We start from the raw sequence: 22,124 nt of genomic DNA on the forward strand, positions 1-22,124 counted from the left end.
TGGCTAACTCTTATATTAATTTAACCTATTTTTATTAATCTGCATATCGCCACATGGCAGTGGCTTACCACCAAAGATTCGACATGTCTGACTCTGGTGGCTCCACGGCATCTCTCTCTGACTCTGTCTTCTTTGTCCCAGCATTCTGTTTAGTTTTTCCCACATAACTCTGTTCCTCTACAGCTCTTCTATAAGCCCAAAGCAGTTCCTAGACAGAAGGATCTCCTATACCACTCATGCTTTGAATGTTGGGCTAAGAGTGGAGCTCCATAGGAGGACACATGCCTTGCATGTACAAGGTTCTAGGTTTGATTCCCAATACAAAAGCACATAAAGAAATGGGAAGAAATTGTACAGACTAAGGGAAGAAGGAAGGGAATTTAATTTGATAAGATGTATTCTCCACTATAACTCTTACCATGAACATTCTTTCATAATGTGATATCATCATCCACTCACCAAATGATGCAATGGTATTACTTGTCTGTTGAGTCTGAATATGGTGATTGTTTGGCCAGTGATCTTGACAGAAATAGCATTCTTGACTTCTGAGTCTAGTTTATGAAAGTTCGGCAGATTTTGTCCAGGCTCTACAGAATATTTATTATTTTCCCAAATGGGTCAAATTGACATTTATGAAATAGTTAATTCAATATCAGCACAGAAAGAATTTTCTGAAGCTCATGTGAATGATGAAGCTAGATGGGAAACGACAACGACCCACACAGTACCTCTTATAGGAGGCACACTAGTGCTAGAGATGTTCATGCTTGAAACTCAGCCACCATGCAGCCAGAAGCTCAAGAAACAACAGAGACTTATGTGTATGACTTAGCCTCTGTTGTATTGCTGTGAAGAGACGCCATGACCACAGAAACTCTTATAAGAGAAAGCATTTAATTGTACCTAGCTTACAGTTTCAGAGGTTTAGCCCATTATCATCATGTCAGGGAGCATGGTGGCATCCATCCTGATACACAGGCAAAGAGAGATAGAGATAGAGATAGATAGATAGATAGATAGATAGATAGATAGATAGATGATAGATAGATAGATAGATGATAGATAGATAGATAGATAGATAGATAGATGATAGATAGATAGATAGATAGATAGATAGATAGATAGATAGATAGATAGATAGATAGAGACTCAGACTGGCTTTTGTAAACCTCAAAGCCTACCCTCAGTGACACACTTCCTCCAAGGCCACACCTACTCCAACAAGGCCAAACCCCTAATCCTTCTAATCCTTTCAAGCAATTCCACTCCTTTGTGACTGACCATTTGAATATATGAGCCTATAGCGGTCATTCTTAGTCAAACCACAACAGTGCAGGCACTCTGGTTCATGCTTTTATCTATATCAGCTCGACCCTATGAGTGAGCCACCAATGATCTTAGCCCAAATGGGTTATCAGATGACCGCAGCTCCAGTAATATGATAATTGGGTAAAAGACTTCAAGCAAAAACTGTATACATCTCAGCTCTTCCCATCCACAAACCTTAGGTAAAAATCCTTGGGTTTGAAAGGAGTTTTGATTGTCAGCAATAAATGCCTAGAGAAATAGAATACCTGGGAATAATTTAACAGTGGAATGATGCTATACTAGTAAGTTCGCTGTTATAAAAAGTCATTGGAAGAGGGCAGGATTGGTGAGGATGAAGATCATGAACACAAAAAGTAGTTAAAGAATGCCAGAATGGGATAGAGCCTGTGGCCTCCTTAGTGGACTGAAAACATAAATATGAATTCATTTAAAATCAGTTTAGGAAAAGGGAGGGATATTTTAAATATTTCTACTGATAGCAAACTGTCTGAAACTTAAAGACTAACAATGTCAAGGATGTGACTGAAAAGTCAAATATTTCCAAATAAAATTGGAAGATAACTAATTAACATTGCCTTCTCCTATAGAGCAGACTTTGGAATCCCAGCTGTAAGTCTGTATTGTGCTCCTAAATGCTGCATCACGATGAAAACTACACAGACATTTTGGCAATAATTTTAATAGTTGGTTTCCCAGGGATACAGGCAAATAGCATGGCAAAAATGTCAGTTCTTCCATCCTCTGAATAAATCTGACCCTGTATCAGAAACTCAAGCTGTGACCCTTCACTTTCATACTTAGTATTCTTTCAAACGATAATTATTCTGAAATTGGATTTGGATGACAATTGCTTCTGAATCAAAACATACACAAAAAGAATACTGCCAGGATTATTCTTGTCCTATTTTCTGTCACAATACACCAATTCTTCAGTGATGTCTGCCTTCAAAGTATATTTCAAGGGGCGCAGGTGCTGGCTTGTAAGACACATACAATACAGGTCGGTAGTGTCCACTCTGATTCAGCAGCTCCTGTCTTCCACTGTTTGTGTCAATCCCCTCTACATGATCCTCATTAAATATAAGGGCGTAAAATTCTATCAAAATAAAACTAGTATTGGAAATTGGCATTTTGCCTCTGTGTTCCTCTTTCCCTTTGATAGCCATATTTAATAACCTTATAGGCATATTTCACTCACTAAAAGGGAAAATCAGGAAAAAAAGACTCAAGGTAAGCTATTCCAACCAACAGCTAAGATCAAATTAAATGGAGAGAAACTCAAAGTGATTCCACTAAAATCAGGAACAAAACAAGGCTGTCCATTCTCTCCATATTTCTTCAACATAGTGCTTGAAGTTCTAGCAATAGCAATAAGACAACATAAGGAGATCAAGTGTATTTGAATTGGAAAGGAAGAAGTCAAACTTTCATTATTTGCAGATGATATGATAGTGTACAAAAGTGACCCCCAAAACTCTACCAAAGAACTCCTACAGCTGATGAATACCTTCAGTGATGTGGCAGGATACAAGATCAACTAAAAAAAATCAGTAGCCCTCCTATACACAAAGGATAAAGAAGCAGAGAGTGAAATCAGAGAAACATCACCTTTCACGATAGCCACAAATAACATAAAGTATCTTGGGATAACACTAACCAAGGAAGTGAAAGATCTATTTGACAAGACCTTTAACAGAGGACACCAGAAAATGGAAGGATCTCCCATGCTCTTGGATTGGTAGGATCAACATAGTAAAAATGGCAATTCTACCAAAGGCAATCTACAGATTCAATGCAATCCCTATCAAAATCCCAACAAAATTCTTCACAGTCCTTGAGAAAACAATAATCAACTTTTATGGAAAAACAAACAAACAATCCTATACAATAAAGGTACTTCCAGAGGCATTACCATCCCTGATGTCAAACTCTGTTACAGAGCTACAATAATGAAAACACTTGGTATTGGCATAAAAACAGAGATGTTGACTAATGGAATCGAATCAAAGATCCAGATATTAATCCACAAACCTATGAACACCTGATTTTTGACAAAGGAGCCAAAATTATACAATTGAAGAAAGAAAACATCTTCAACAAATTGTGCTGGCATAACCGGATGTCAACCCATAGAAGAATGAAAATAGATCCATATCAATCACCATGCACAAAACTCAAGTCCAAATGGATTAAAGATCTCAATATAAATCCAACCACATTGAACCTGATACAAGAGAAATTGGGAAGTAGACTGCAACACATGGGCACAGGAGACCACTTCCTACATATAACTCCAGCAGCACAGACAATAAGAGCAACAATGAATAAATGGGACCTCCGGAAACTGAAAAGCTGTAAAGCAAAGGACACAGTCATTAAGACACAAAGGCAACCTACTGAATGGGAGAAGATCTTCACCAACCCCACATCAGACAAAGGTCTGATCTCCAAAATATATAAAGAACTCAGAAACTAGACATTAAAATTCTAAATAACCCAATTAAAAAATGGGGCACTGAACTGAAGAGAGAATTCTTAACAGAAGGCTTTTTTTAAAAAACTCAGGGGCTGGAGCAATAGCTCAGAGGCTAAGAGCACTTTTTTTCTCGTAGAGGACATGGGTTCAGTTCCCAGCACTCACATGGTGACTCAACAACCAACAGTAACTATAGATCCAGAGAATCATATCCCTGTGTACACTGGGCATGCATGTAGTACCCATACCTACATTCAGACAAAGCACTCACTAATATTAAACAAAAATAAGTAAATCTTTTTTAAAAAAGATTGAAAAATACAACCTATAAGTGTCTGTTTTATAATGAAGTATCAAGGGGATGTTATAGATTATGAAAATATATCACTGTAGTATGTTAGGTATATAGAGACATAGTCGTGCATGTGTGGGTTTCAGGGGTATATTAAAGTCTCATGCAATCTACTTACTATAGTTGTTCCCTATATCTTGGATTTGGTAAGATGTGGAATGACTTGATAGCATCACTCAAAATAAGTTGGCTACCTGAAAGTGCCCTCCACAGCACCTCCCATCCATCCTTCTCCCAACCACTGATCATTTCACTGTCACCATGGCTTTACCTTTTCCAGAATGTCATAGCTACACTCATATCGAATGTTGCCCTTTCAGATTCAATTCTTTAAATATTCCCTGAACTTTCTCCATGGATCAAAGTGTCTTGGTAACTCATTTCTTTTTTTAGCATTAAATAATAACTTATTGTCTGGATGTATCCATTTATTTGTACATTTACCTACTGAAGATAATATTTATTCCTATTAAGTTTTTGAAATTATGAATAAAGCTGTTCTCTTATATGTAGGTTAAAAAAAGAACAGGTCTCAAGTGTGTTGAGTCATTCAGAATGACAGCTCATGCCATTCAAGATAAAAGGAGAACAAACTGATAAAAGATATCGGGTAAGTGTAGGAGGAAATGTAGGCACTTTTAGATGGTTTAGATAGATTTTATGAGCAAGTTCATTTGACTATTTCAAAAATTCAAAAGTAATATATGTTGGGGTCTTCCAAGAGCTCTTTTATAATTTGAAGAGAAAACACATTATTGTCTTGATATTTCCCTGTAGTCATATGAAGATGACTGACGCAGAGAAAATCTGTGGTAGAAGACTACCACAAAAAGGAATTAGAGGACATTGTTAAAGACTGTGGATTTAGAAGACAGGAAAGGGGAGAGTAAAAGGTTGGAACACAGTTCTCTGAAGCTGGGATTATTCTTCCATCTTTACAAATGAGGAAACTGGCCGGGCAGTAGTGGAGCAAACCTTTAATACCAGCACTCGGGAGTCAGAGTCAGGTGGATCTCTCTGAGTTCAAAACCAGCTTGGTCTACAGGGCAAGTTCCAGGACAGGCTTCATGGCTACTGGAAAATTCCACCTCAAAAAACTAAAACAAAACAAAAAGCAAACAAACAAATAAAAAAAAGAATGAGGAAACTGAGGCTCAGAGCATCTACCCACATGCTAAGGACTCAGAGGCAGCTCAGGAATACAGCCCTACCTGAGTTGGTCGGAAAGCTTTCTTCATCACTGTGTGCCCCCAAATGGCTGGGGAAAATGTTAGTACCGCTATCTAAATAGAGGATGGGATGGGAAAGAAATCTGTTGGCTTGGTTTGGGATGTGCCCAATGGGAGATTAATAACAAAGTGGAGACATCCAGTATGAATTAATTGATATGACATTGTTTCTACAATTCCTGAGATTCTATAGCTTCCATTAATACATGTCTTTATGGATAATTTTGGAATTTAGCTCTTTTGAAAAGAAAACTGTTTAAAGGGTGAGGGTAGAAGATGGCTCTGTGGGTAAAGACCTTTGCCACCGAGTCTTGTGACCTGAGTTTGATCATGAGAATCCATAGAGTAGAAGAAAGAACCATCTCTATGGAGCCTTTCTGACTATTGTGGTACTATATGCACACACATATGCAAATATAATAATTAAACGTTTAAAGCAAAAAATAAGTTTCCTAAAACTTTTATATCTATATTTTGAATAATGTACTCACTTTTGGGGGAGAAAAATAGCCTTCAGCAATTTCAAGTCCCAGTTATCCATTTCCCTGACATGGGTATTCATTTTGGTTTAGGATTTTTTGTTAAGTTGGGTTTTATAGGTTGTCTACTTCCTTTGGAAAAACTCACTTGGTTATTAGTTGCCTCTCTGATTTAGGGAGAATAAAGTCAAAATTGTTTGAATCATATACTCATTCACTATCTACCAGACGACTTCTACTGACTCATTACAAACGTGTTTTCCTAAGCTCTGGTGATGCAGAGGAATATTAGCCATGTTTATGTTACTATAACAAAATTCCCAAGGCAGACAAGTTTATAAAGAAAAGGTATTTGTTCAAGCTCATAGTTCTGTAGATTTGAGGTGAGGGTGCCCCAGCTGACGATGACCATCTTGCTGGCAGAATCCTGGGGCAGAATAGAGCATCACATGGTAAGATGGAGGACATGTGGGTACCCTGTGCCCCTCTCCCTATGAAGTCACCATGATTTGATCATGGCAACCCCACCATGATGACTTATCTACTTGTGGCTGCATCCCAAAGGCCCCACCTGTAAAACTGCAGTCCAGTTAAGTTTCTGTCCTCTTAATACCTAACTGTAAGGATTCAGTTTTAACAAATGAATCTGCCCTTCCCCTAGATAAACAGAACTGAAAATGGCAGCTATCATATTGGCACACTCTCTTTCTTTACTCTCCCGCCATTTTAGGATGGAGGTTGCCATGTTGATCAGCATCAGGCTTGAGGTAAGCCCCTAAATCCTTGTTACTGCATGTTGTCAAACCTGCCAGACCCAAAATTAGTAAACTATTTTGAATGTTTTAAAATGGGAAAAAGTGAGCCTTTCATGAATTTTTTTGGTCAAGGTGAAGACACAACTGTTATAAAATTGACCAGGGGCATTACTGAGCTGGGCACACAAATGGGTGTGAGGCCGGGCAGGTATGTGCACAGAGAGGATGGGCCCCAAACCCTGTGGGTGTGAGGCCAGGCAGGTATGTGCACAGAGAATGTGAGCCCCAAACCCTGTGGGTGTAAGGCCAGGCAGGTATGTACACAGAGAGTGTGAGCCCCAAACCCCAAGGGTGTGAGGCCAGGCAGGTCTGTGCACAGAGAGGATGAGCCCCAGACCCCATGGGTAGGCTTCTGAGGGTAACCCTTGTTCTCACATAGTTGGCCTCATTCCAACCCCAAGCAAAGGTGTCCAGATTTTGTTCAGTTCAAATACCCACATTTTTTCAGACTTTGTTAAACATAAAAATCAGGAGAGAAAGACCGGCTCCACAAATTTTGAGACAAGTTTGAAGCAAGCCTTAATTAAATACTAAGATGATGGGCTCTGACCATTCTAAGTCATATTTCCAAGAGGCTTAAGATGGCAACCTCATAAGGCTGCCCTATATCCCATTAGGTACAAGCAGGAGCAAGCACACATCCTGACGTAGTTCCTGCCCGCGTAACTATCACCTACATCCAATTAGGCACTTCTGGTGCGGTTGGAGCAAACAAACTTGTCTGGGAAGTGAAAACAAGTGTCTTGTTAACCTACATGGATGGCAACCTCCAGCATTCAGGGAGTATCTGCCCTTGGGCAAGGAGCTTACAGGCCAAAGGCATCTTTGTTTCGTGCCTCTCTTAGGCACAGTACTTAAGACTTAAAACAGAATGTTGACTCTCACACATCTCCACATCATTTAAGAACTGAGGCCATCTCCAAGAGGGGAGTGGCCTCACGTAGGAGGGTGACACCTACGGGCCAATGCAGAGGCCTCCTGGTAGAATCTTGTGCTAAGTCAGAGCAGCCGGAGTCAACTCTCTGCAGCTGGTTATAGGGCTTGCTATAAGGTTTTGGATGCCACACTAAAAGCGCAATCTAGATAGAGAAAGCCAGTAAAAAAAAAATAACATGTGATGGTTACCACCAATAACATGAAAATACAATTGCAAACTTGGGGGAAGAGCTGAAAATTCCAACACAGCCAACAGTTTGTGCCCAGTGCACAAGAGGCATAAACAGCCTAAACAAATGCAACAGTTTTTTCAACAGTTTTTCATGGGAGGGGGAAAAACTGAGCTGTTGTAGTAGGAGCGGAGGGCAGTGTCCCGCCACCCAGCTAGCTTTACATTCGAAATAATTACACGGAAACTGTATTCTTTTAAACATTGCCTGGCCCATTAGTTCCAGCCTCTTATTGGCTAGCTCTTACATATTGATCTAACCCATTTCTAATATTCTGTGTAGCACCACGAGCTGGCTTACCAGGAAAGATCTTAACCTGAGTCTGTCTGGAATGGGAGAATCATGGCAACTGTCTGACTCGGCTTCTTTCTCCCAGCATTCTGTTCTGTTTACTCCACCCACCTAAGGGTTGGCCTATCAAATGGACCAAGGCAGTTTCTATATTAATTAACCAATGAAAGCAACAGATAGATACAAGACCCACCTCCATCACTGAGCAAGCATACTTACGGCAAGAATGTATAAGGAAAGAAACTGCATAGCACTTGGCTTCACGGGCTGCCAGGCTAAACAGCAAGGCAATGGGACTGTGACAGAAACTGATGGAAAGCCTAGTCAAAGCGCATGGCAGGAACCTGCTGAGACTGGAGAAACATACAGCTGCATCAGAAGTCACTTCTGGGGCTACTTACCAAGTTAAGCAATCTTACTACATTTCCTACCACTTATACTTGTGGATACTCACCCAAGTGATTTTAAGGATCACACACTCAGAATCTAAAACAGGAATGAGGAGCCTGATTAGTAGTCCCCTTCCAAACTATGAGTAACTGAGAAGTCTTCAACCAGCAAGTGGGGGATTAATCTGGGCACATACCGATGATGTAAGACTCAGAGTAAAGAGAAAGGAGCTGCCTGTTAGAAAAGAGTGGTGGCAGTTACTTCAGGAAAGTAACTGAGACAAAATTACCTGCTGTGGAATATTTATTTAACTATGTAAAGGTGTGTGCTGCATTTGTTTAGGCTGTATATGTTTAACTGTGTAAAGGTGTGTGGTGTGGGAAGTCCTTCTGTATATGTGTTGCTTTTATTGATTAATGGATAAAGAAGCTGCTTTGGCCCATGATAGGGAAGAATAGAGATAGGTGGGGAAATTAAACTGGATGCTGGGAAAAAGGATGTAGAGTCAGTGAAACACCATGTGGCCACCAGAAAAGAAAGACGCAAGCCGCCAACCAGAACCTTGCTGGTAGGCCTCAAGCCTCATAAAATAATAGAAATGGGTTAATTTAAAATGTAAGAGCTAACTAAAAATATTCATGAACTAATAGGCCAAGCACTGTTTTAATTGTTACAATTTCTGTATATATAGTTTGGATCTGAGTAGCTGGGAAAGGAACAAGCAGCCTCTGCTAACAGGTGTATTGCTGTTTCACCTTGTCTACCTGAGGCACCTGATTGGTGTAATAAAAAGCTGAACTGCCAATAGTTAGGCAGAGAAAGGATAGGTGTGACTTGGCAGTCAAAGAGAGAAAAGGGGAGTCACCAGCCAGCCTTGGAGGAAGCAGTAAGGAGATGAGGTAATGCCACATGGCAGAATATAGATTAATATAATTGGGTAATTATAAGTTATAAGAGCTAGTTAAGAACAAACATAAGCTAAGCCAAGCTTTCATAAGTCTCTGTATCATTATTTGTGGGCTGGTGGTGCCAATGGGAAAATACTGCTATGATTGCCTTTCAGGAATGAGCTTTATTAGAGAAAGAGCCTAGTGGCCAGGGCAGCTATGACTGGGCATTGCAGTGTAGACCATTAGGAGACAGAGTGTCACATCAGAGACAACAGGGCAAGGGATATATATATATATATATATATATATATATATATATATATATATAACAGCTGCTTCTGTTTAAGTTAGACATAGCTACTCCCCAGTCTAACCACCACCACATGGTCATTCTACTCTTTCAGCCTTGCTTTTCTGTGAATTCCCAGTCCAACAGGGACAAACAAGGCTCTCCCATCCATCCACTTGTTTAATTCTAATGTAAATATGTGTGTGTGTGTGTGTGTGAGAGAGAGAGAGAGAGAGAGAGAGAGAGAGAGAGAGAGAGCCAGAGCCTTTACATGGAGGGGAAGAACTCTACCAAGGAAAGCAGACTCTTATGTGGAGTTCTTCTGCTTATGTCTTGCTGTTTCTACTTACTTCCAGAAATACTTAGGTTGGCACCTCTTTTCTCTTGGGTTGTTCCCTACAAAGAAATTCTTCTTTCCTGACTATCCTAGTGCGTTGAGTGTTTATTTTACTTGAACTAAAGCAATTGAATATATATCTATATATTTATGTGCATATGTTCACCAGTATATATACACACACATATATATTCACTGGTATATATACATATATATTTGCCAGCATACACACACATATGTATGTGTGTGCATATGCATGTGTATGTATATATGTATGTATATGTATATATACATATATATATATCCACTGGTATTTATACATATATATCCACCACTATATGTTCACCATTATATATATACACACACACATACACAAATACATATGTGTGTATGTATATATGTATGTGTTTATAGGTGTGTTTTATATATATACATATGGAGACACACATATACTGGTGAGTATATGGGTATAACTTCCCTCAATCTGTTAGTTGAAAAAGCATAGAACCCTGAGAACCAGATAAAACTGAGAATTGTCTTGATCCCCAGTGCTACTCTCTATTAGATGTGGCCATGGATTAATGTCTGGTTCTGAAACTGGGACAGGAAATAAACAAAAAGAGCCAGTGGTATCTTATAAGGTCAGAAGCCAAGTGAAGCTCAGAAGGGGAGAAAAAGGCTTTTTATAGAATTTTGTCAGAGTCAGGGAGTCTCAAAGAGTTCCCAACAGCCCAAGCTAGAACAAGTTAAGCAATAAAATAAACCAAATTATAAAACAAATACCCACAAATCAATAAAGAAACAAATATTTCACAGAATTACAAATAGTTTATGAGCACACCTCCCCCGAGGGGGCGGAATCCGAGTTCCCACTTCTTAAGTGTAGACTGCAAATGTTGACTCATTCCCAAGGGGTACAGCATGGGAAGAGGAGAGAGAAAACTTACAGTAAAGAAAGCTAGCAACCATGTCCTGATCCGGTGATTACGGCAGAAAGCCCAGTGGGGAGTCATGTCGATGGAATGTACTGTGACGAAAATGGCACTCGGTCACTGTATCTGTCTCCCTGCCCGTAACTCCAGTACATCTGCTAACTTCCAATAGACACCCTGAGAAACACTGCACAGATACACTACAACCCGTCAAGGCTGTTGGAAACAAGATAAGAGCAATGGACTGAGCCCCCAACGTCCAGTTGAAGAGCAGAAGGAGGGAGAACATGAGCAAGGAAGTCTAGACTGCGAGGGGTGTGCCCACCTACAGAGACAGTGTGCCTGATCTAATGGGAGCTCACCAAATCCGGCTGGACCAGGACTGAATGAGCATGTGATCAAATGGAACTCTCTGAATGTAGCTCAAAATGGGGGCTGACTGAGAAGCCATTGATAAAGGCACTGGGACTTGTTTCTACTGCATACTGGCTTTTTGGGACCCTAGTCTATTTGGATGCAAAGCTTCCTAGGCCTGGATGCAGGGGGGAGGGCCTTGGACTTCCCACGGGGCAGGGTTTCCAGCCCTCTCTTAAGGAGGGAGGGGAAGAGAGGAGGGTGAGTGGGGGAGCGGGAGGGGAATGGGAGAGGGGAGGAAGTGTAAATTTTTGAATGGAAAAATAAATAAATTAAAAAGAAAGGATACCAGTGTGGAAGTGCCACAGACAAGAAAAGACTCAGGAAGCTTGACAATTGCATGTAATGTGTTTGTGGGGTTCTCGTTACAAGGTAACAAGCTAAGGGACTGCCTGCCCTGTGGGCATCAGCTGGCAATAGTCACTCACTCTTGATTCGGTGATTGTTGTAATGGGAATGATAAGGAGATGGAATGGAGGTGAATAAGAACTCCCACTGCCAAGTCGACATTTTCCTGAATGTCTGAACATGCCCAAGGAGAGTGTGTGTGTCTGTGCATGTGTGTGCATGCATGCACATGTGTGCGTGTGTGTATTATGGTTCGTTGTTTCACATTAGCCGAAGTGTGATCATACTAAGGAAATGTGGAAATTAGTTAAAGACTTTGTAATGTGTTTAGAAACTAATCTCATCTAAGCACCAACAAGTTCTGCTAGTAATTACAAAATGTAAGACAGTAGTTTTCAATAAAAATAGACAAAGAATCACCTAAGAAACAAGTCATCTAAATAGAAAGGAAAGAAAAAAACTCTAATCAAAGATTCTCAACATAAAAGGCGTTGTCTGGGAAAAGGAAGATGGTGAGCGGGGAGACGGCTCAGTTAGTAAAGAGCTCACCTTGCGAGCAGGAGGACCTGACTTCGATGCCCAGCACTCATGTATGTGTTTATAGTATGGTGACGTGTGCTTGGGATCCCGGTGCTGGGGAGGCAGAGACAGATGGATCCTTGGAGCTTGTGGGACAAATTGCCTCGGCTGCCTGGAAAATTCCAGGGTAGGACCATAGAGACCTTGTTTTAAGATCTGATTTTAGAAGGTGTCCAACTCCAGGTTGTCCTCTGGCCTCTGCATGCATACATAAACACACACACACACACACACACACACACACGGGTAGGGGAGGGGCTGACTTCTGCCTACTGCAAAGGTCAATTAGAGACGACATTGCACAGTGAGTGCTTGGAGAAGAGGCAATGTTCTTCCCATCCGCAGAGAATATCTTCTACTTCACAGCCATCTTGAGACAGCACAGACACTAAAGCCATGCTCAGGCCGTTGCACATCTAACGTGCTCTAAACAGAGTCTGTCTTAGTCCTTTCCTGACTGTCCCACCCTAGTGATGGAAGTGTCTCACTGGGAGAGAAGTCCTGACCACTTTTGCCAGGTGAGGAACTATTCAATCTTGTGTTGTTTTGTACAACATGCTGAAGGACCCAGATAATTCTAAAATAAAAGAGCAAAGCCTTTGCCCAAATATGCTCACTTGGAAATAGAGTGTCCTTCAGGCAATCCCCTGATAGGATTCTCTCTCTCTCTCTCTTTCTCTCTCTCTCTCTCTCTCTCTCTCTCTCTCTCTCTCTCTCTCTCTCTCTCTCTCTCTCTCTTTTTCTTCTAGACTCATCAGCTTGCCTTGAATGTTGCATGGTGTGCGTTATTCTGAGATCACAAGAGGAGGACAATCCCTGCAGAAATTCTTTGACTTCAATCTGTAAATATAGGACAAGAAAATTTTCATATCCAGGAATCTCATGAGAGTAGTTTTTACAGGAACTATTGGCCCACTGGGAAACAGCAGGACTTCTTGGATTCAGTTTTGAGTATGAGCCAGAGACAGATCTGGACCAAGTAAAGTGGATCGGTAACTAGAAATAAACTTCCTAACTTCTCTTCTCTAAGAGGATTTCTATCAAGAAGCTCCACTGTCTTGCCGCTTACACTTCCGCTTGCCCCTCTGGGGGCTGAAGAGGTGGCTCACAGTTAAGGGCACTTGCTGCTTCTCCAGAGGAGGAAGTTCAGTTCCCAGCAACCATGTTAGGCAGCCCCTAACCCTCTGTGGCTCCTCCGAAGTATCTGATGCCTGGAGCTTCCTTGGGAACCTGCAGGTATGTGCACAAACTCACAGGCAGACACACACATAAAGGTAACAAAAAATATTGTAAGGGTTTTCAGCTGCGTAGCACGGCTGTTACTCTGTGTTAATCTAACCACTCACACATGTGGTACAGAGGTCCACCTCTGAAGTGTCAACTCCATCAGGATAAAACCCAAGCTTCATCACAGAATGTCTCATTACCTCTTTCTGCTCCATCTATGGTCCTAACCCAGTAACACCCTAAGTTCTCAAAAACTCAGTGGCCTCATCAAGGCTTCATAGAAGTTATCCCTACTTCCTTCAACAACCTGGCAGGTCTCCAGCCTGCTCAACAAGTTCATTCTTGTGTATCTTTCAAAATTCAGCCTAGAATCACTGCTGTGAACTGCCTCCACTGTTCCCTTGACTCCAATCAAGAGGTCATCCCCTTTTGTGCTCCATAAATAGCCTCGGTTCACCCCTCCCACAGCACTGATCCTGGTTCCATGTGTTCATCACTGCGTCCAGTACAATGATTAAGTTGTGAGTTCTCTGAAATCAACAACAGTGCCTATTATTTCAGGATCCCCCAAATACTGTATATATAATATGCGGCATCTAATTGTCACTAAAAAGAATTGTGGGATGAACCCAATTTAGTAAGTGCTTGGAGGCCACAAATTGCTGTGGGAAAGTTAGGTACAACCAAAACAGACATGTCACAGTGCAGCACAGACTGAAGAACAAATTTGACTGTATGAAAGAATGTTGTGCTTTCGGTTTTGCTCACTCTTCTGTGGAATGTTCTGAAAGAAGCCGCTGAGCACTGGTTCTCACAATGTAGCCTGGATTACGCCATGGCCACATTCATCAGTTTCCAGTTCCCAGAGCGATGTGCTCATTCTTGCAGAGTGTGCACGCACAGGAAGCACGCAACCAGTTTGTTTAGTAAGTAGGAAAATCCAAGTATGTCACAATATACTAAAGCCGGAAGACTGCAACCAAAGAAGAAAATCTTAGTTGGATTTAGGTTCAAAACCTGCTATATTCCAGCTACAGAATTAGATACAGAGATTAGATTAGATGCTTTATATCCCAAATCAGCACACACACAAACATTTCTATATAGTATATATATATATATATATATATATATATATATATATATACACACACACACATATATATACACACACAAATGTATGTATAGGTGAATATATATACATATGATTGAAGTGGGCAACTCGTAAAATATACCTACGTGTTTGAACTTAAAGTTCTCTGGTGCTTTAGTGTGTTTCATTTGTTAGTGTTTAATTGGAAAAACGTCTTTCTAGAAAGTGAAAGAGTAAACCGGGCGGTGGTGGCGCACACCTTTAATCCCAGCACTTGGGAGGCAGAGGCAGGCGGATCTCTGTGAGTTTGAGACCAGCCTGGTCTACAAGAGCTAGTTCCAGGACAGGCTCCAAAACCACAGAGAAACCCTGTCTCAAAAACCAAAAACAAAAACAAAAAAGAAAGTGAAAGAGTGGATGAACTGAGGAGATGGAAGGGATAGCCAGCCGACCCAAAGGATCCACTTGAGGTTAAGAGTGGCAAATTTAACTTAAGCCTAGAGGTCATGGTTGTGGGGCTTTACCCAGTGCTGGTCAGCTTCCAGGTGACTGGCGTGGAGTGGGCAGAGGATTAGATTCAACTGATCTTAGGGTTATCCAGATAATCTCTGATGAAAGCTAAAGCAAATATATGAGGAGCTATGATAATATCAAAGCCTGGAATCTAGTTATGGCAAGGCAAATGAGAAAATTCAGAGGTAAATTAACAGAGAGTGAAAAGGTTTCTAAATCAGTGATCAGGGGAGGGGTTTGGTAGTATTGGGAAAGAAAACACAGGATATTGGAAAGAGTAAGAGAGGCAGGACACAGAGGAGGGGAAATATGTTCAGGACTCTGAGATCATGGATGCGTATCCTTTTTGCTAACACAAGAAATAGACTATGACTAGGAAGGTCACTGGGAGGGAGCAATGAGGTCAGAGGAAGGACTAGATCCAGGAAGGGAGGAAGTTAAGGACCCTGAGCACAAAATGTTGAAAGAATCATGTATCTGGGCACTGAAATAAGCAAGATATGCTTTGGGGAAAATTGAGAGTGAGCCAGGAGCTAAAAATAATCAAGAGATGAGGAGGAGAGAGCTTGTGGAAGATGTGATTCTAGCTAGAGAGTGGGGCTGGTGTGAGGGCAGGGGCTTCAAAACTGGGGTTTTAGGTAGGTGGGGGAAGAACTGGGCCAATGAAATTGTGAGGTCCAGTAGCCACCCAAGGATTAGTGACCCTCAGCAGGTTATTGAAGGTGGACTCCTCCCTCGTGGTCAGCTTTGGACCCCATATCCTATCCCTTTTTGTTCTTTGTTTGTTTGGGGGGGTTGTTTTCAAGGCAGGGTCTCACTGTGTAGACCAGGCTAGCCTCAAATTTACAAAGCTCCCCCTGCCTCAGCTCCCATGTGCTGGGATTAAAGGCTTGTGACCTTATCTCCTGTTTCTATAGTAACACTAGCAAGGATAACATTGCAAATGCTTTTTCTTGAAAACACTTGGTTAAAAAAAAAATGTAGTCACCCACTGCCCCTAGATGGAGACATGACTTTCTGAGTTGCTCCTCAGATTAGCACATCGCAGAGGACTTCCTCCTTCCTTAAGAGTTAATTCTTGGCTGGGCTGTCAGTCAGTGGAGGAGAGGCTGCCCCACAGGAACTCTTATTCAAGTGGTGGGAGGAATAATTGCCCCCTAAGTGTCAGAATTCTTCCCAGAACTCCTCCCCTTGGCAAAGCCACTTCTGGAGTCCTCCACCTTCCTGAGGTCTAATTCCTGTTTCTTTCTCTTCTGTGTCTGAATACAGGTAAGCCTAATCATGCTTGCTTTCCAGGACACATTTGATTTCCTCTCTGCCTCTCTGAATCTCCCTCCCCTTCTGCCACACAGCTGCGTGCTGACCTCCACCTGGCTTCCTGAATGCTCATCAAAAGGCAAGTCTTATTTGCTCTTCTTTATCTACCACCCTCTAGGACCTACCCAGAATTTCAGGTCACCCCCATAGACCCATGTTTTCCCTTGCTTAGTTACCAGGGAATAAAACTATTAGGAGCTGTGGACTTGCTGGAATAGGTGTGGCCTTGCTGGAATAGGCGTGCCTTGCTGGAATAGGTGTGGCCTTGTTGGAATAGGTGTGACCTTGCTGGAATAGGTGTGGCCTTGTTGGATTAGGCATGACCTTGTTGGAATAGTTGTGGCCTTGCTGGAATAGGTTTGACCTTGTTGGAATAGGTGTGACCTTGTTGGAATAGGTGTGGCCTTGCTGGAATAGGTATGGCCTTGTTGGAATAGGTGTGGCCTTGTTGGAATAGGTGTGACCTTGTTGGAATAGGTGTGACCTTACTAAAGGAATGTTGAGGTTTTCTGTCCTGCCCAGATCCTGCAGTCCCAAAGAAATCACACAGAGTTCTACATTACTTATAAACTGATTGGCCCATTAACTCAGGCTTCTTATTAACTCTTACAACGTATATTAGCCCATTATTCTTACCTGTGTTAGCCACATGGCTTTTTCAGCAAGGCAGTCATATCTTGCTTGTTCTGTGGCAGGGTCCCAACTGCGGAGGAATGGGCTTCCTTCTTCCCAAAATTCTCCTGTTCTCCTTGACCTGCCTCTACTCCCTGTCTGGTTGTCCCGCCTATACTTCCTGCCTGGCTACTGGCCAATCAGTGTTTATTTAAAATATAATCGACAGAATTCAGACCATTGTCCCACACCAAAGGAAGAGCATCCCTGGTGGGAGGGCGTGTTTTGAGGTGCCAGATGCGTAAGCCAAGTCCAACCGTCACTCTTCTTACCGCCTCTGGATCCAGACATAGATCTCTTAGCTACCTCTCCAGCACCATGTCTGCCTGTGTGCCGTGCTTCCTGCCATGATGATAATGGACTGAACGTCTGAACTGTAGGCCAGCCCCAGTTAAATGTTTTTTCCTTAATACAAGTTGCCATGGTCATGGTGTCTCTTCACAGCAATAGAAACCCTAAGACAGAGAACAATGAGGAATTTTGCAGACGGTCTAGCCTGTTAGAGTTGGGCTGATTTTAGAGTCATATGGATACAGCATCTAGTTAACTGACATTTTGCTGCAAATAACTAAAAGAAAAAAAAGATAAATCAAACAATTTAAGCCCTCCTGTGGCACCTGGCCTTTGTAGCTACATGGTGGGGGATTCGCCTGGCTTCCTTTCCCCTTACACGGTGTCAGTGTCTTGTGCTACATTCTCCACCTTTCTTCACCTCTCATCCGAGTCCGTCCAAGCAAGCTTCCTCACTCAGTCTTACTTACTCTTGCTTACTTACTTACTCTTGCTTACTTTTACCCAGAAGTAAACACAGTTAGCAAATAAAGTTAGCAACCTGGTTGAATTATATCAAGAGGGAAAAAACTTTCATTTGACCTTAATTAACTCAAGAACCAAGTTCCATTTTCTCTCAGGAAGCTTTTTTTTTAATTGTTTTTATTGAGCTATACATTTTTATCGGCTCCCCTCTCTTCCTCCGTTCTCCTCTTCTACTTCCTCCCATGACCCACACACTCCCAATTTACTCAGGAGATCTTGTCTTTTACTCCTTAGGAAGCTGTTTTTAAAAACACTGTGTCAATTTGTCTTATTTCTGTTCTGTGTCAGCTTTTAGGCTGCAAAGGAAATTCAAATACATTACACCGTTATAGATATACCTAAAATTCACCCAGCTACGACTGTTAAGTCTTGCTCTGCAGCTGTTAACAATATGTAGCATGGGCTCCCCCTACTGGGCATTTAGTGTTGTTGCATTATTGCATCAGCACTGGAGAATAATTTTTTTGAGATTTTATACTTGAATTTTGCATTTTCATGATTTCCACCCCTTCTTATCCCTGATACAACTTCTCTCATTTCCTCCCATTATCTCTCAAGTTCATGACCTTTTTAATTATTATTGTTTTATATATACATTATATGTGAAAATTGTGTATGAGCATACACACCTATGTACACACACACAGCCTACTGAGTCATACAGATACAGTATTTAGTTAACTGACACTTTGCTACAAATAACTAAGAGGAGTGTTTATATGTCCAAGTGTTTAAAGCTGGCCACGTGGGACTGAATAACCTGTAAGGGGACACGTGTCTGAGAATGAGTAACTCCCCCTCCCTCTCAGTTGACCGTGCTGTGGCTCATTATCAAGGCTCTTATGCAATCCCTCATCCATGGTGGCAAGAGTGGTGTTGTCACCATGCAGGTCTTGTGTAGGTAGCCCTGTTGATGAGACTTCATGCTTGAAGCTTGACAGTGGATGTTGGTATTGGTAGATGTTATTTATTGATTGCTTTTTATGTACAAGGTGCTGGCTATTCCAGGCTTAATCTTAAGACTTCAGAAACTTAATGAATAAAAATTGAGCAGAAGGTTTTTAAACAAAAATAACAAAAATTTTCAGCGCCCAGGGAGAAATTTTAACTTACTTAAAAGGTAGGCCAGTCTTGATAGCAATAAAAATACATGGTCCTCAGGCCACTTTATACAGTTTTATGAGTTTACTACACAGTATGAGTTTTAATGTTTAAATTTTTCCATTTTATCTGGAAAAAGCACAGTGAGGTTCTGGCAAGACAGCCCCATTGGTCAAAGTGCTTCCTAGGTGAGTTAGAGATCAGATCCCAGAGATCCAGGTAAGCATTGTGAGTGTGGCTGCCAGCCTGGGATTCCAGCCTAGGGAGATGCAGACTAGGGATTTCCCCAGACCAAGACTAACCATATAAGCTAGTCCTGGGTTTGAGTGATGCTGGCTCAATGAACAAGATAGGAGGAAAATCAAAGATCATTTCTGACGTCAGCTTCTACCCGTGCATGCACACACACACACATACACACACACACACACACAATGCACATGTGTGCATACAGCAAACACACATGACAAATGGGGGAAAGGAAAGATGGAGAGAAAAAAAGATTAAGTTTCCATCTTGCCCCAGTCAGAATGGCAACTTTTTAACTCGTGTGTTTGTGTGTGTGTGTGTGTGTGTGTGTGTGTGTGTGTGTGTGCGCGCGCGCGCGCATGCACTCAATACACATGCACAGGAGGTCAGGGGACAACTAAAAAGGGTCATTTATCTCCTTTCACAACGTGGGCTCCAGAGCCTGAGCTCAGGTCAGCTGGCTTTGCCTTTCCCAGCTGAACCATTGCACTGGTCTAGAATGACTTGTATCAGGACAGCCACAATGACAACAAGATGCTCCTGAGGTTGGGGAGGAAAATGAGCCTCCTATACTGTCAGGAGGGAGGTGAGTCAGTATAACCTTTCTGAAAACAGCATGGACACTCCACAAAATACGACCCAAGTTCCACATGCATACTGAAGAAATGTAATTAATCCATCTGCACAACCATGATTATTTTTGTGATACTATTCACGATGGCCAAGTGATAGGTTCCTGTCAGCCAATGGATGACAAAGGATGAGGGGAATAAGTTTCACATATTCACAATGGAGTAATATTATGCAGCATAGAACAGAATCCTGTCCCTGACTGGGTAGAACTGGAAGTCTCTGTAGTAAATGATATTGACATAGACAGACACACAGACACTGAGAGACAGGTTTATATGTTTTCTCTTAAGCAAATAACCCTGATAATCTCCTGAAAGAAAAAAAGGGGCTGGAGATTAGGGAAAGAGAAGGAATTGGGGAGCAAAAAGGGAGAGACGAGGAGGAGAGAATGAAGTCAAGGTAAGCATGATTTAAGCACCCGTGTGTGCATGCACACTTATGCGTGTGTGCACACATCTAAATACATACTCTCCCACGTGTATATATATGAAAATATTAGGAGAAACGTTACAGTTTGTACAATCAATTTGTTGACTATCGCTTGTAAAATTCTGCCATGCTGCTTGTGGCTGGGGTGGCTTCCTCATGCGTTCCACATCACATTATCGAATCCTTCGCTCAGTTCTGTCGGGCTTGTACCCGTACTTGTTCCCCGGTGGGGACGACCACCGCTCATTTGCCCACTCTCACACTGACAGATACTTAAGAAGCTTCCGCAGTTTTCCTATTGTATGTGTGTGCTTGTTAGTTAGTTAGTTAGCTAGCTAGTTAGCTACTTAGTTAGTTAGTTTTATCAATTTGACACAAGCTAGAGTCATATGGAAGAGTCCCTCACTGATCTCAATGTGCGACTGTGATCTTAGCCTGAAAATCAGAAAAACCCTTTCTTCCCCAAGTTGCTTGTCTTTGCTCATGGTGTTTATCACAGCAACAGAAAGAAAAACAATGCATCACTGCCATGGTTATGCTATACCGTCCCCAAGGGTAGGTGTATTAAGATTTATTTAGATCTCTCCCTGGTTGTAGAATCATAAGATATGTAGACAATAATGTCATTTAAAATGACAGCACAGATTACATCCCCAACTGGAAATCTATAATAGATCACCTGAAACCATCTTCTAATGTTTGATCTTCTCAGATTCTTATTTCTCAGCCATTCTGTTCTGGCAGTGTGGTCTGGATTGAGATTATCAGCAATATCCAATAGGTCGTGCCTTTGCGGGCTTGTGATATCATCATGTGGGGAAATGTCTGCTGTCGTCGTCCCTGTACTCTTAGGCTGTACCATTTGTGTTTTTCTTACTGCTTATGGGGGTTCCCAACTTTCAACTTTTTCTTTTAAAACTAAAGAAAAGTTGAGAAAAAGTAGTTTTTTAATATATCTTTCACCCAGATTCTATGCCTATATATGTTTTGATTTTTAGTTTTTCTCAGCCCTCTCTTCTACCTTCCTCTTCCCTCCTCCTTCCTTTCCTCTTTCTCCCTCTATTCTCTTCATGATTATATATAACTTTCTTCCAACCTGAAAATAATGAATATGATACTACACTAGTCATGTGAGGTAGTCTTACATGTAACGTAAGACTTTCTTTTGTGTAATGCAGGTAACAATTGAAGCCCTCAAAATCAAGAGAAAACATCAATCTAGTACCAAAACCACACACTCCATTCATATTTTGCCAATTTCTCTCATAGACTGAGATACAGTCTAAGGTCACATCCTACAAGAAGTTTTTACATAACTTTACACATGTCCCTTGGTCAAGGACAATTCCTCAAGTCCTTGAGGGTGGAAACATGTTTCAAATACAGGGGATTGCTTTGTAGACTTTCCCCTTGTGTGGGATTTGTCTTGTATGTAGTCATGATTAGTTGTATGTCATGTGCTTCACCCTAGGATACCACAAAGGTTTAATGTTGATTTTTTTTATATTTGCCAAACATATCTATAAAGTTATAAGAATTTCTAGCTATTAGTTACTACCTAACTAGTAAGCACATGGGAAGTTTCTTTTTTTTAAATATTTATTTATTTATTATGTATACAATATTCTGTCTGTATGTCTGCAGGCCAGAAGAGGGCACCAGACCTCATTACAGATGGTTGTGAGCCACCATGTGCTCACATGGTGAATTGCCGGGAATTGAACTCAGGACCTTTGGAAGAGCAGGCAATGCTCT

The sequence above is a fragment of the Microtus pennsylvanicus genome, chromosome 20 (assembly GCF_037038515.1).
Source record: "Microtus pennsylvanicus isolate mMicPen1 chromosome 20, mMicPen1.hap1, whole genome shotgun sequence".
NCBI classification, from domain to species: domain Eukaryota; kingdom Metazoa; phylum Chordata; class Mammalia; order Rodentia; family Cricetidae; genus Microtus; species Microtus pennsylvanicus.